Genomic DNA, 15,139 nt, shown 5'->3' with positions numbered 1-15,139 from the left:
TCCCACATCCACATCACTTAGCAGGTATGCTTAACTTACCACACAGTATTGTCCATGTACACCATTTGAACCATTGTATCAGAGTTCACAGGCCAACACATCACTCTCTGCAGTGTTGTCATACAAAGTTGTTACTCCACCACTCAATGCTCCTCATCCATTTATCTTCTGGGCTACTGAAGCTTGGACCTGCACCCTGTCTGCTCTCATTCACAATTTCAACTCTCCTCTGCCTTTCATCAACCTGTCTGCAGGTTGCTGTTGTGGAAACATGCCAAAATGTTACATACATATCCACTAACCATCCGTATCTGCCCCTGATCTGTATACCTTTACTAGAGCTGATGTAGAATGATTTCTGACTTTGAAAATCACTGTATCAATCTCTTCTAAAACCCCATTGACTATACAGCTTAAAGTTCAGTCGTGGTAGTTGTTTATATAGTATTATTACGGGGCTTGTAGTTCAGTAATTATGCTAATGAAGCAATTTGACATAAATGTTTCTGAATCATATGGTTAGCACCATGCTTTAATATCCCTACAGTATGCAATAAGACTTGTGTTTGCCTGTGCACATTCATAGTAGTCAATAAAGAAGTATACACATGCCTAGACAGCTCCTTGACACCCATATCACCATTGACTTTATGTAATCTGTTCTACAGCATGTAAGGCTATAATAAAAGCTCAGTGTCATGATTTCCAGTGCATTGGCATGTTGGTGTATATTAGTCATGTTTTCAGAGGAGCGGTGCCTTATTTGATGGGCATGCCTCTGCCCTCTCTCCACACATGTCCTTTGTGGCTGGCTATGCTAACCAGTCATGGTAATGGACTACATCACAATGCCATGCTGCCATTCAATGTGCACTGATGCATATCTGCTACCATTTCCCTCATGGTATAAGTGGGTATGATTTCTAAAATGGCTAGAAGTGGAAGACCTCCTGTATGGTGCGGGGATGGGAGTGTGGATACTTCTCCATTTACTGCATCATGGACACCACCTGCTAGGAACCTCTGTGAGGGTAACCACATCAAGCAGGGGGCCAAAAACTGCCTTTCCATAGTAGTAAATAATGTCATGGGCCTTTCCTTCTCTTGTGAGCAGTTCTTTACAACTTTACAGCGACATACAGATGTACCACTTTGACATTCTCTATCAACAGAAAGAAGAGGTTATAGAGAGATACAGAGTTGTGTACTAAATATCACTACCTGGAAATTGACTTTACAAAAGCAGGCATTGTTGAACAGCTATATGCAAGTGCTGATGTACATAGACATACTGTGTTTTTTTTCTGTCTTTCAGCACCTAGTGAAATACTGGCTGATATGCTAGAAGAGGCATCAATGCCTTTCCAGGCACAACTCATAAACAAGCAAGTTCATATGTACTAAGCTAGCTGCTCCTGTGGACCACTTTAGGCCTAGCCAGTCTCCTTCAAAGGTGTGAACCAAACCCTGTAGCTTGTGTCTGTGAGGCAAACACCTTAGCCATTATACCAATCCCCAACGCATTGAGGTATGTATATGGGATTGCTGTTATACTTGTATATTTTAAACTGATCTGCTTTGTTCTTGCCCTTGCTTGCAGTGTTGCTAATAACTTTCACCATTTTTACAGATGTTTTATATATCATATAAGTTGCAACTGCAAGTGCAATTGTACTGTACTTTCTCTCCTGGCACCAGGTATTCCTGACAGTGAATTGGAACTACAGAGTCAAGTGACACTGGATGTGTGACAACACAACATTAAGGATGCAAGTGTCTGCTCTGACACATGTAGAGTTAGTGCTGTTCAGTGCCAGATACCTACTTCTCTTTCATGCAGTTAATGCACACTGCACTTGCCAGTCTGATATAACTTACTGTTAACACTGCCCATTCCACTGCCATTTACACCTGGAATACCTCAGTCTCATGAATGTCAGAGTATCATGTAATGATTCATGTGAGTAGATGTATGTCAAGGTGCAGTATTACCTTTTTTTTCTGAACTTGCATATACTCATGTTGGTATTCTGAGGTGAAGTGTACATGGTCTGTTCCTACTATGTGCCATACATTACATTTGCAACATGATGTATGCCACCTGCTCATAATCTGTTCAGGGCTATGCACTTCACTTGTGCAATGGGGTTGTTTTTGCCTAGATTCAATACTTATTGCACTGATATTAGTTGACACTCAGTAACTGTAGCACTGTCCTATGCATGGAAGACTGAGTATCTGCCATCATGTCCTACCCTATCATGTGCATAGTTTTGTAGTGCATGTGTCTCACTTCTGTATATCACTTTTGGGTTGCTCTTGCATAGCTGAGCGCATTTTACTCCTTCCGGTGTCTATACTACCAACTGGTGTAGCACATTTTGAAGATGATTGCTTTTGCTCCCCCCAAATGCTATTTTCGTCCTAAGTTTATTATTTATTTCTTTTTTGGTTCCTCGATACTTATATTCATTAGCAAGAATTGCCAGGTCACCTGGTGGGAGTCAAAAGGCCTTTTGATGGGTGTGGTGGATCAGAGACATGAAATCTAGATTGCAAGCCTTGAGCACATCCTGCTATGACTTGCAGAGACACACAACTGCATAGTCCTGACCACAGTGCCATCACTTCCTGGGTCAAGTCATGAGGGCCATGATGGCAGTCAAAGAAGTGACTGACTTCTGGTTAGATGCATAACTGCAGAGGTTGGCAGACAGTCCTGACCACAGACAATCCACCATCATGGTGTTCCCTTTCCTAGTTTGTTGTCCAGTCCTTCTCACCACCAGCTGTCCTCAATCTGTGAGTGTCTTTCTCTTGTATCCTCCTCATTTGTGCCTGAACCTCCATCACATTCTGTGTCTTTCTTTTAAATCTGTCTGCCCTGCTGCCATCCCTATACCCTCTTTCATGCCCATACATTTTCTATGCTACCCTGCCCCATACTTCTTCAATAAATAAATGGACATTTGTCCCACTATACACACACACAGACACACACACAGACACACACACACACACACACACACACACACACACACACACACACACACACACACACACACACACACACACACACACACACTACATATATATATATATATATATATATATATATATATATATATATATATATATGTGTGTGTGTGTGTGTGTGTGTGTGCGAGTGTATTTCTTCCCTCTTCTCTCCCCCTCTCCATACTATTGTTCCCTTTCCCTTGTGTTTTGTGCATTCCTCTAGTTTGTCTTCCACTTTTCTGACTGTCCTATCCTGCCATTTCTTTCCTGTTTACAATATAATCACAGTCAAGACTTTGATGTGTAGCCCTTATTTAGGAGCTCCACTGTGCTCATATTGTCATGTCGATGCATATATGTATTTGTACTTAAGAAACAATTTCAGGCTTCATTATGCAACTTTGACTGCCCTATTTTTTGCTACATTGCTGCATTACTGTTTTTTTTTTTTTGAATACTGAAATCACGCAAAACAAAAGTAAAAGGAATTCATGGCTGTAACATATTTCACGTTTATTTTTAAATGTAATTTGGATAGTAATAATGTTATTTCTAACATCCGGTGGTTTTATTGTTTTATTATTATTAAAGTGGATTTTATTGCCGAATTTTTTGGTTGCTGCTATTTGTGTTTAATTGTACAAGAAGACTTCTAGATTTCCTCACTACTGACAGTGTGTGTTCAGTACTAATGTTATTTTGATGACTATAGTTGATCAGTCATTCTTCCCCTATTCATTCTTGTAAGCATTATTGTCTGATTTATAAGGCAAAAAGAAATTCAGAAAGAAATGTCTGGTAATATATGTGCATAATAAGCTGAGAAACATAAAAATAATTTGGCAGTATGGTGTGGAGGTAAGTGAAAAAATGCATGTAAATATTCTAGAAAAATGCCATATTTTTCCTTTTGTGGTACATAAAGCAAATTAGCAGAATAGAGATTATCAGTTAAATGCAAGAATGTGTGTTGATATACATAAATTGATAACTGATCTAAATAATTTAGAGGAGAGCACTATGGAAATCGAGGTGAGAGATTTTATGATTATGTGATGACAGTGAGGAAGATTTGTATAGGTGGATCTGTCAGTGTAGGGCTGAGGAAATTATAATCTTACAGTGTGGAGTGAGAATAGGCAACTGTGCTGAAATATAATGAAAACAATATGAAGGCCGCATTTTGTTATGTTGTGGATACGGGCACTGCTCACAAGAAGTTGTTTAAAAAAGTCACTTTTGATCAGTATAGAATATTTAAGGAGTAAGAAGGCAAGCTGAAATCCAGATTAAGATGGAAGCAGTTGAAAAACTGTATTCTTAAATCATACCTGTCAACCTCGAAGAGCAGGAAATCTGGACAACCCATAAATAAAAGTGGGACAAAGGCCCAACAATAGGGACAATTTTGAAATATTGCTCTTCCAAACTTAGAAAGTTAATAGAATAACATGTTTTACATTAGCATAGATTTTCTAAAGGGTACGAAGTCTGAAACGCAAATGTCTGTCATTATTTTTTTTAAATTTAATCTTTAACGACTGGCTGTTAATTTGACAGAAAACCACATTTTTTTGAAAAATGGACCAAAAATATGAGGCAAAAATCTGGGCATTCTGTAAAAAATCTGTACAATTGAGAGGTATGAAAAATACTGGTTGAAAAATATAGGTTTAAACAAAATAGATGATACCTATATGGACCAGAAACAAAAGGTCTGGATCAATTGCACAAAATATGCAGATTTTTTCGTACATACTTCTGTTTCATATTTTAAGTAAATTCTTTTATATGTATGTATTTTCCATACATACTTCTATTGCATTTTCTCAGAAAATACTTTTCACTGTGTGCATGTAATTTCATTTCATTTTATCAGCAAGTAATTTTTTACAATGTGCATGTAATTTCAGTCACTCTGTATGCATTCACAGCTTTTGATAAGGTTGGGTTCTTTTCTGTTAACTGCCTGCCCTTTGTTTGAGCATTTTTGTACCACAAAATATTCTGTCTCATATTAAAGAATCATGCAATTCAAGAAATCTTTATTCTTTGACTTGATTGTTTATCCCAATAACAGTCTAAGTTGGACCTTGATTCTTGGTAAAGAACAAACGGTAGGTATAAATGTCAAGTTCTTTCTAGGTTTGCTGTCATTTCTGATCCTGAGCCTAATAGTTGCTGTTTAGTGACATTCCTATTCAGAAAATGTAAGAGTTAACTGCCTTTGAGGCTTCCTCCCCAGCAAGATACAGAAGTGTGGCAGACTATACCTTTTCTGACGTCTCTGTTATTCCGCTTGCACTGAGGAACAAATCATAATTCTGAATACAGGTTTTAGTTTTCTGTCAAACTGCCTTGCACTAAAAGAGTTCCATAAAGTTTAAATGGACCATTTTTAACAGCAAACTACTTTTTATTTGTTTCTAATTACTTAATCATATCAAAACAAATATGTTTCTTTACTTCCAACATTGTGATAGCTGAACGTTTGTCATAATGCTTGATAAACAAAACAAACATTGTGAATGCTTTACTAGTCTTATTGTGATGTTTATTCAGACTATTCCTAAAGATGCATAACTTGACATGTAACTTCACATAGCTATGTATTACCATATTTTAAAAAGTAACTATTTGAAATGGCCAAAAATAAGTCTGAGGTGCCATTTCTTAGAATATTCCCTGAGGTATGATGATCTTGGCATTGGTATATGTAAGTTTGGGAGTGGGGGTGAGGCTTTACCTCCACATCAGAGAGTGCAAGGGTGTTGCCCCCTGCAAAAAGAAGTTTAAAAGAGAAGAGCAGTTTTTGAGATCCACTCTTCTATGTTCTCAAGGTTTTTTTCTGCTTTTTGGCTTTCAGCGTTTGAGTGCTGACATTTCAATAGATAGCATTTAAAAAAAAAAAACTTACTGCTACAGAGTTCCCAATAAGTGTCCATTCACCACGGTACTGATGTTAGTTGATCAATGAATCCAACACTCGCTCTACGGTCATAAAGATTATTTATTTTAAAAACGAATGAAAACAGTAAAAATATCTAAACTGAATCACCAAAAGTTAAGCGCTTTCACCCATAAATTGGGCTTCTTCAGAACAACCAGTACATTTCTCAGACGCCTTAAATAACATTTTTGGCGCTAAAATCAGTTTAAACTTTTAAAGCCATACTTCCCATTGTATCAGCTGTCATGCTTTCTTTATACATTCATTACCCTAAATGTACAATTCTTATTACAAAAACCATCAACTTTGACTTGAAATAAGAGTTTGGTATATCGAAACTGTATTCAAATTTCACAAGTTCCAGCTCTTTTAAAGCATATCCAATCATTAAAAAATACATACTAGATACTATTAAAACTATTAGATGTTCCAAGCATGTCATCACATTCATAAAAGATAATTAAGCTAAAATAACATAAGAAAGATCTCATATATTAATCACTTGTAACTATATCTAATGTTTTGTTCATAAATCCCTGCACTTCTAATAGCAGGACAAATCCCTATAATGCAATCATCCTTTCAAAAAATTGTTTTAAAAATTTTTTTATTTATTTAAAAATGTCCTTACAAAATCAACCCCAACCTACAATGTGAAATTCTGAATTGTTTGTAGTATGGTCCCAGGCCACGAGTGTGTGATCGAGCCTTTGAGATACCTTGTAGTTCCATTCAGGGGTAGTACTGTGCACCATTACATTAAGGAAACAGTTACAGTATTCAAATTACATTAGTATTTGTGAATTATTATATAACTTTTTTTACTATCATATTTGGAGTTCGGTATGGTCAGCTGATTAAGAGTTCAAGTAATGTATAACTATCTCATTCGGCGGGACCATACTACAAACAATTTAGAATTTCACATTGTAGGTTGGGGTCTTCATTACATCTCTGATTTAATAGCCTTGCCTTGCCTGCAGCATTCCAGAGATATTTCCTCTAGAACTGGACATTGTACTCAGGATCAAATTTCACATATTTTTTGTATAATGGGAGCAGTCTTATAGAAAATGTCAATAATTATGGGTTTGTCCTGTGTGTGTGTGTGTGTGTGTGTGTGTGTGTGTGTGTGTGTGTGTGTGTGTGTGTTTCACATTTTCTAAGGCTTTCTTATCCCAGACTGGCATATTTATTAACAAATATCATTCACAGCAGAACAGATATGTAGTCAGAACTAAAGTTTTAAATTATTTTCTTCTTCCAAGTATGGAACAAGTTGGAAATTAATTTGTGTATGCTATTGTATCAGAAGTCTTTCATTACTTGTGTCATAACTATTAAGGTGTTTAATATGTTTTACTAAAAGAAGAGGAAAAGGAACTTGCATTTTTGTAAAGTAAATTCCTGCAAGCCAGATATGAATTTACCATGTGTGTGTGTGTGTGTGTGTGTGTGTGTGTGTGTGTGTGTGTGTGTGTGTGTGTGTGCGCGTGTGCGCGTGTGTGCGTGTGTGCGTGTGTGTGTGTGTGTGTGTCAAGTGGGGAGACAGTGAAGAGTGAGAGTGATCCCTGGCAGCAGCAGCAATGAGGTCTGTGTAAGTCTGGTCCATATCACTGGACACATACCTCTCACCCTCTTAGATCAAGAAATCTGGACAAAGCCAAAAATAGTGGGGGTACAAAAGCACAAAATAGAGACACTTTTAAGTACTGCTCTCACAAACTTAGAAAGTTGATAGGAATGCAGGTTTTGCATTAGCATGAAGTTTCTGAAGGGTATGAAGTATGAAACTCAACTGTCTTGTTATTATTTTCTGACTTCAACCTCAATGATCTACTAGTGATTTGTCAGAAAACAATTTTATGAGAAAAAGATCAAAAATATGAGGCAAAAATCTGGACATTCTGCAAAAATCAATACAGTTGAGAGGTATGCCGGACAGAGCCAAATAATAGAAACAGATTTTAAATATTGCTCTTATTAACTTAAAGTTAATAAGGTTGCCATTAAGTTTGCTTACCTCTCAACCATAGTAGATCGGTGTTATGCTGTTAAGCAGAAAGTACACTTTTTTTTTGGTAATTGTCTTTTTATTGTACTTTTGAGCTTTTCTCCCCGGGTCTCCTAGTCCAGTCGGGCAGCCTTGTTAAACAAATGTCAAATAAATAAATGAAATTTGCACTTTATGCATGCCGTGGGGGGGCACCTTGGGAAAACCTGGATTCAGCAAGGGAGTCGAGAATTGAAAAAGGTTGGGAACCACTACTCTAGCTGATAAAACCAGTAAACCAAGAACATATACCTGTTATTTTAATGAACACAAACATGAAGATGGTTGGCATTCTTTTTTCTTCACTAATCTGTCAAAATGCCCTTTTTGCTATTTTTCTTAATAACATTTATCTATATGCTGAATCTAGTCATGCTGGATTTGTGTGGAATATGTGATAGATTTTGTTCTTCACTCATATGTACTCAAGAGATATATTGGTGTGATCATGTGCTCTTCTGCCCTACAATATTTAGTGCCAGCACACATTCTCCCAGCATCTGTGCAGGTTGCAGCAAGTTCTGATAGGTGATGAACTGTTGCCACAAGAAAGGACATATTGTTATAAGAATACTTACTGTATGCCTACTGGGAAACTCTACTGACACCCAATTCTGTTTTTGAAACTGTATCGTATACATGATTTTTAATATGCCATAATGTATATATTAAAAATTGGGCAACCACATTTTATAATTTATTTTTCTGTTGAGATATTGTTACTGCCTTGGATATGAGCTCTTAAATACATTTTGTGGACATCAAGTTAGATTCATGGGTTTATATGAAGGCCATTTTAAACTCAGACAATTTCCCTTTAATGTATCCTAGTTGGCTAGAGACTGGCCTTACCAATCTCAAAGTCAATAATTATATATTACCCCTAATGAGAATAACTGGCATCATACCATAAATAATTTGAGGGGACACATGCATGAATAAAGCATTTTGTAGCTGCTTCTGTCCATTAGTAATATGGGGCAGTCCTGGGGCATATTTTCTCTTTCCCATCCATATATCCAAGACCCAAGTTGCATTTGAATATAGATATGGCTGAATTTGTTTTATGTGAGTGGGGAAGTCTATTCCAGAGCAGTGGTATCCTCTGTGAGATACACATATCCCTCCAAGCCATTCTGTGATATTGAAGAACAGGTTTACATCTCAAGTGAGTGAGTATTTCTAATGCCAATTGACTTGCTGATGTGCAGTAAATCCATCAGTACTAGGTGGGAGGATGCCTTGTAAGCCAGACACAGGTCACCTCTTAGCAGTTTCTAGGATACCAAGTATAGTGGCAGGGCTTTGAGTTGGTCCATGTAAGACATGCTGTTTAGGCCTTGTATCCTTTTAGCAGTATTTCTGTGGGTGTTCCAGTTGTTGCATGTGTCTAGACAGGCACATGCCAAAGGGGACATTATATTGAATGACTATCCTAATGAAGGCTAAGTAAAGGGAGACAATGACATCCCTCACTTTAGACACAATCCCTTTATTTATAATCTGTGTAATATAGAACTACTTTCTTGCAACAATGGACACATGCTGGTCAAAAGTTATACAAATGCTTTACAAGATTAATCATATTAGGCTGATAAATACGTTTACAATCATTATTTCTTTCATCATTGCTTGCTACATGGATACAAGTGTTTATATAACATGATTCAGAAAGTATCCTGTGAAGATAAGTTTCAGTGGCTCACATTGTTAATAAGAGTATTGACCAAAGGTTCACATTAGGCCGTTACCTGTTTAGCCTTTATTTATCAGATATTGATATTCATAGCTTCATTTTTATATGATTTACATTGATATCAAACTTGGAAAAAATATCTCTGCCCTGACATTACTAATTGTTCAGTTTTCCTTAAGTAAATTGTACAATTGGACTAAAATAAATATGTTCATCATTGCTGACAAAATTAAGAGCATGACTTTGGATAATATCACAAATTAGGTGATATATTACATTGATAAGAAGCTTTTAGATGTAGTTATATACTTTTTCAATCTGGACATAAGAGCATATTCTTAGGTCATGAATTTAGTTTGAAGCATATAAACATTTTGTGCCTAACATTTTTAGAGATTGTTAGCAATGCTTGCTGATATAGTGAATCAAAAAATATCACAAAGATGGTTGATTTGCTCTCAATGTTCATTAGATCAAAGCTTGCATGTAGTGCACCAACTTTGAATCCACATCATAATGTCTGTATTAAGAAAATAGAGAATGTTCAGTATTGTTTACATTAATTATATTAATAACAGGCTCTAAGTGTCAAGACTCAATCTCTTCTTAGGTTCATAGGTTCATAGGCAGTTACTAGGCTAATAGCCCAAATGCCTTTACACGCCTAGCCATGTAAAAAAAACAGTGTATCTTAATTGATAGTAATTAGATGGCAATTGTTAGCAGAGAGATTCTATGACCAGCACCAACTACCCCTGTCCGTGAGGGGCATAGGTGTCACCCCAGGATGAATTTACAGTCACCTATCCAATTGTCAAGGTTGCACTTAAATACGGTCATTGAGGAGCTCAGTTTCATAGGTTCCTAGGTTCATAGGTGTGTACTAGGTTAATGGCCCTGGAGCCTTTACAAGCCTAGCCCATAGAATTCCCCTGGCATCATGCCACCTGCCATTAGTTCCCAGTGCCTCTATCAAACAAAGTCACTGGAGTGATCCCGGGGTGGACTTTCTATTTCCCATCCACTCATCAAGATTTCCCTTGAAGAGGGCCATTGAGGTGCTCTGCTTGACATGTATGTGAAGTCTATTCCAGAGCATGGGCAGTCTCTGGGTTAGGAACCTGTCCCTCCAGCATGTTCTGTCGATTGTGGTAATGAGGTTAAGGTCTCTGGAGTGTGTGGTGTGGAAAGATTGGGATTTCTTTAGATGTAGCATTTCTAACAGAGCTAGGTCAGACATGGCTTTGTATATCAAACAGAGATCGATCCTTAGTAGATGATATGAGACAGAGAATAGCTGGCGTTTTTTGAGTCTGTCCATGTAGGACATGTGTTTAAGGCCTAGGGCCCTCTTCTTGAGGTACTTTTGTGGCCTTTCCAGCTCTTGCATGTATCTAGTGAGGTACATGTCAAATGGGGCATTATACTCGATGATTGGCTTAATGAGGTAAGAGTAGAGGGAGACAATGACCTCTTTCTTCCTGGATGCAAAACCGTTAGTAATGAGATGTGCCACATAGAAGGACTTTCTGACCACTGTGGTAGTGTGGTGATCAAAAGAGAGGTTGCTGTCAACCTGTGTTCCCAGATCTCTTATAACACCTTCTGTGTTCAGTGGTATACCATCATTGTGGTAATTCATGGGAACCGGGTTTTTCCCAATGGGGATGACGACACATTTTTTGACATTGAGCTTAACCCATGGTTCTGACACCAGTTGGTCACAGTGAGGCCATTCTGTAGGATATCAACATCACTTGAGGAGTTAATAATAGCTCCCAACTTGCAGTTGTCTGCAAACTTTGTCAGCCATAGCCCCTTTGTGTTGGCCTGGACTTCAGAAAAGTAGATACCAAACAGGAGAGGACCCATGACCGAACCCTGTGGGACTCCACTTGTGACTAATCAGCAGTCTGACTTGGAGTCAGCTACTTTCACACTGTGGGTTCTATCTGTGACCCAGTTTGCAACCCACCTAGTGATATAGGGGTTGATGCCAATCTTAGTGGGTTTTTCTATGATTCCTGAGTGGGGAATGGTATCAAAAGCCTTGCCAGATCAAGGTAGTATATGAACCACTTTGCCTTCATCCACAGCTCTGATTCAAATAAGTTGACCAAGTTGAGCAGGCATGATCGACCCTTCACAAAACCAACCTGTGTGGGATGCAGAGCTTGGATATTCCCTATATACTTGTTTATTAGTCCATGATGATGCATTCCATAGCTTTGCATATCAGACTCATCAGGCTAATGGGGCAATAGTTCCCAGGGTCTGTAGTCATTCCTCCTTTGTGTAGAGGGATGTCTGTAGCAGTGCGCCATTTGGCAGGGACAAAGCCTGAGGTGAGGCAATGACTGAGCAGGACACACAGGTGAGGTGCCAGTTCACTCTGTAGTTCATGTAGAGCACAGCCAGGGATATTGTCAGGTCCCATAGAAGCTGTATTCTTGGCCTTGGAAAGTGCTGTTTTAACCTGTGCAGCAATAATACTTGGGTGCCTGGCAATCTACTGGTATTGTGATTGGTCCTTTGGGGGGAGGGGTAAAGTTGGCACTGAATTTGTCGGCCAGTATACTGGCAATATCTTTTGGCTCAGTATAGGAGGTACCATTGTGCAGTAGCCCAGAGCAAATCTGGGTATTTCCATGGAAATTCATTACATAACTATAGAAGGCCTTGTGGTTGTCTTTACTATCTGCTGCAATTCTGTTTTCATATCTAGCTTTAGAGGATTTGATGAGGGATCTCAAATTTTTGTTGAGGCAGATAAAGGAGTTTTTCCAGTCTTGGGACTTCACCATATTCCACATCAGTTTCCTCCTTCTGTTGTAGAGTTTGTTTATGGCAGGGGACCACAAGATTGGCTTCCTTTTTTTGGTGGAGAGTGTCTTGGTTCTATTGGGTTTGGCGAGATCCATGCATTTGTGTACATGTTCATATAGTGCATTGGTGTATAATTCTGTTGTCACGCAACTATTCTCCATTTGCATGGGTGTCGTAAAGTTAGCCTCCTCTGTTTTTAGGCTCCCAAAGTTAGTTTTGGAGAAGTTTTTCATGGTAGTTACCTTTGCTGGGGAGGGGGTTAGGAGGAATGTGGATTTCCAAGGTGATTAGTTTGTGATCGGATCTAACCAGGGAGGAGCTGACTATTGGTGTAGAGCAACGGTTGCCCATGTTAGTAATGACCAGGTCAAGGATGTTGCTACCTCTAGTGGGGGTAAGAATGAGCTGGTCCAGGGCATTGGAATTAATGAACTCCAGGAAACGTTGGGCAAGTGTATTGGTACATGAGTAGTTTACCCAGTTAATGGAGGGTAGTTGACGTTGCCTAGTAAGAGAGTGTTAGGTTGGACACTAATATTCTCCAGGGCGCTTAGGAACATAGAGTGCAAGACTTGCGACATGGTTGGGGACCTATAGCAGGCTACGACCTGAATTGCTGTCTTACCCAATGTTCGCTAAACCTGACGTATCTCTGATGCATTATGTTGGGCTACCAGTCTGGAGGTGTGCGCATCCTTTATAAATATGGGAAAACCGTCGCCTTTGGAGCTTCGGTCCAAGTTCTGGGGCCGATAGGTGTGGGATGAGTTATAGCCTGGAAGTGCAGGGGTGCTTTCTGCTGCCTTGAACCAGGTCTCTGTTACAGCACAAATGTCGATGTTCTCCATTTTAAGGAGTGCCTCGAGTGAGTGCATTTTGAAATTTAGACTTCTAGTGTTGAGCAACATGACCATCAGATTGCATTTGTTTGTAGCTGTTACGGTGGTAATTTGGTCTTTGGAACACCGCCTAAAAAAGGCATATATGCACACTTACCTATATTTTGTATTCTTTCTGATACCATGTAACTGTATTGTATCTGTATGTCAAAACTGGTATTAAATGTGGAGTTTTTCTCCCCAGGCCTCCACTAAAAAACGATTTAATCCCATTTAGATCTTCCTGGTAAACAAAGATAAATAAATGAGTAATAAATCCATAAAATTAATTAAACTGATTTCCTTCGCAAAATATTTAAGTTAGGAACATGGGTTAACCAACTTGAATCTTTTTCACTGACTTATTGCAGATTGAGGTGTGATCTGTTATTAGTACATAAGGTCCTTCATAAAAGAAATCTGTTTAAATGTTTTTGTCTTGTGGCCTTATTTCTAAACAAGTGTAGGTTCCACAGAACATGACCGACAAATTATACTTAAATGAATTGGTTTTCATATATAGTAGTTTCACAATGGAATGTGTTAGCTTTGACTCTACAGAAGTTAACTTTTTTTATGGGGAAAGATGTTACAAGGTTTCTCTATTCCAGCAGGCATTTCATAATTTTTTGTCCTTAGCCATTATATGACATGACATGACATGACATGATATGATATGATATGATAGTCTTTATATAATGGTGAATAACATTACTTTTTTGCACTATGTGACCACATCAATACATATATTAGAGTTTTCCTATTACCATGGTAGGACAACTGGAGATTCAGAACTTTCTTATGAGATTAGGAATTCACAGCAGCCCTATGTTTGTTTCTTATTTTCTGCTATAATTTAACTTGAAGTGAATTACTCCAGTACAAGCTGCAGAAGAAAGTTATTGAATGGAATTCATAAATAACATCTTTTGACTACAGCAGGTTAAAATTGGAAAGTCAGAAAGAGAAGTGGATCTATAATGGGAAATCAAATTAAAACCTTTCTACAGCATAGTAGAGGAGTCAAACTCATCAGACATGGGTTGTGAAATTGTGGGTATCATGCATGTAAACAACATGTTTTCCATGTTGCTAACTCTACTGGGGAAGTCTTTGTGTCCCACACCCCCACAATAGATAGATAGACAGATTAGATAGATAGATAGATAGATAGATAGATAGATAGATAGATAGATAGATAGATAGATAGATAGATAAATTAGCTCCATGGTTACCCAAGGAAAAAAGAAACAAGAAATACCGTCCAATCCTCCAATGGTGGCAATAAAGTTGCTGTCAACTGCATTCTTGCAGTGCAGTAGTAGGTGCATTTCCTGGCAGCTAAAATCAAGAGAAACTGGAAAACCAGGCTCATAACCATTGATATAAGCTGTGCTACATGCAACACCATGGTGAGGTTCACTACATTGTAGCAAGAAGTTTGTTTTCTGTTTTAACTTTTAGTCTTCTGTGATCCTGCAGCTATCACCCCTTACAGTTATTCTGTTTTTTTACCTAATCTTGCATGGTTACTACAAGAAGTGGTATTTAGTCCAGTGCTGCTCTTTGTTTTGTGCTTCTGTTAAAGTGTGTGTGAATAATAGGGCCATATGGTATGTATTTGCTACTGTGAGAATACAAATACTCTGAGTTTTTGCTGATTACTGTTTGTATATTTTGTTGCCTAGCCAGTGTAAACATTTTTCCAAACCTCATTG

This window comes from Protopterus annectens, chromosome 5.part0 (genome assembly GCF_019279795.1).
Source record: "Protopterus annectens isolate FY-2018-M chromosome 5.part0, PAN1.0, whole genome shotgun sequence".
NCBI classification, from domain to species: Eukaryota; Metazoa; Chordata; order Ceratodontiformes; family Protopteridae; genus Protopterus; species Protopterus annectens.
This window is presented reverse-complemented; position numbering follows the sequence as displayed.